This window comes from Notothenia rossii (assembly GCF_949606895.1).
Source record: "Notothenia rossii genome assembly, contig: scaffold_160, whole genome shotgun sequence".
In the NCBI taxonomy this organism is placed as follows: Eukaryota; Metazoa; Chordata; class Actinopteri; order Perciformes; family Nototheniidae; genus Notothenia; species Notothenia rossii.
In genome coordinates, this window is record NW_027640153.1 from 80,001 (window position 1) to 81,838 (window position 1,838).

Consider the following 1,838-nt stretch of genomic DNA (forward strand, 5'->3'; position numbering starts at 1 on the left):
TGTTGAAATGTATCCGAAAATAGTGCCTCATGAGGCGGGTAGAGTCCCCTGACAACTCCCCTCGCATTCCTCCACACTCTGAAAAAGTCAGAGTTATTTTTTGGAGAACCATGAAAAAGGGCTAAAAGTGTTGAAATGTATCCGAAAATAGTGCCTCATGAGGCGGATTGAGTCCCCTGTCAACTCCCCTTACCTTCCTCCAGAGCCCAGTTCAAAAACTTTAAGTTTGGTAAGAACCATGCTGGGGGGTCTCCAGGCAACAAAATGTATCCGAGCCAAAGTGCACATACAGCGGATGAATTCCTCCATGAAGTTACACAGCCGTTTTTTTTCTGAGTCCTCTCAAAAACCGGGTTTCCGATTTCGTGCAGAAGGTAGCTTGTAAAACATGAACGGTTTTTTACAACGGAGGAGGGGAAGTCTGGATTCCCCTCTCCGTTGTACCGTGCAACGGGGTAGGGGAAAAGTCTTCGGCGCTTCGTCCCGAAGCGCCGAACACTTTTCCCCTTCTCCAATTTTTCAGATCCCCTCTCCCATGTAATTTTAAAAGTTCAGTTTTTGATTATTTTAACATATAATTGACCGTTTTCTTTCATTTTTTTTTCATTCCACGGGTGGGGGCCTATGGCAGGCTGCCTATGAGCTCCCAAATTTGGCCCGGATCATCCGGGATTTGTGGGATAAGCTCCATAAACTGACAAAGTCATCCAAATATGTCGCTTTTATCGCCCAAAGATATATCATGCAAATACATTAAAATAGTAAAAGGTACAATTGTGCTCGGCATTAACCGGAATTTGATTTATATAGCCCCCAAAAAATAATTAAAAATCATTTTCGTGGGGAAAAGTGTTAAAACGCCTGATTAAAGCATTTGCGGGACCCCAGCGAGCTCCAGACTAGTTTCATTGTGTCGGGGACCCTGGATAATGATAAGACCCATCATTTAAATGCCAAAAACACCATTAAAAGTCACTTTTAGGGGCAAAAAACAGCCTCTGTCCACTTCGTTAACAAAGTGATGGGGAAAAGTACAAAATCGTGATTAAAGCATTTTGCGGGACCCCAGCGAGCTCCAGACTAGTTTCATTGTGTCGGGGACCCTGGATAATGATAAAACACATCATTTAAATGCCAAAAACACCATTAAAAGTCACTTTTAGGGGCAAAAAACAGCCTCTGTCCACTTCGTTAACAAAGTGATGGGGAAAAGTACAAAATCGTGATTAAAGCATTTTGCGGGACTCCAGCGAGCTCCAGACTAGTTTCATTGTGTCGGGGACCCTGGATAATGATAAAACACATCATTTAAATGCCAAAAACACCATTAAAAGTCACTTTTAGGGGCAAAAAACAGCCTCTGTCCACTTCGTTAACAAAGTGATGGGGAAAAGTACAAAATCGTGATTAAAGCATTTTGCGGGACCCCAGCGAGCTCCAGACTAGTTTCATTGTGTCGGGGACCCTGGATAATGATAAAACACATCATTTAAATGCCAAAAACACCATTAAAAGTCACTTTTAGGGGCAAAAAACAGCCTCTGTCCACTTCGTTAACAAAGTGATGGGGAAAAGGACCAAATCGTGATTAAAGCATTTTGCGGGACTCCAGCGAGCTCCAGACTAGTTTCATTGTGTCGGGGACCCTGGATAATGATAAAACACATCATTTAAATGCCAAAAACACCATTAAAAGTCACTTTTAGGGGCAAAAAACAGCCTCTGTCCACTTCGTTAACAAAGTGATGGGGAAAAGGACCAAATCGTGATTAAAGCATTTTGCGGGACCCCAGCGAGCTCCAGACTATGTGCATTGCGTCGGGGACCCTGGAGAAAGA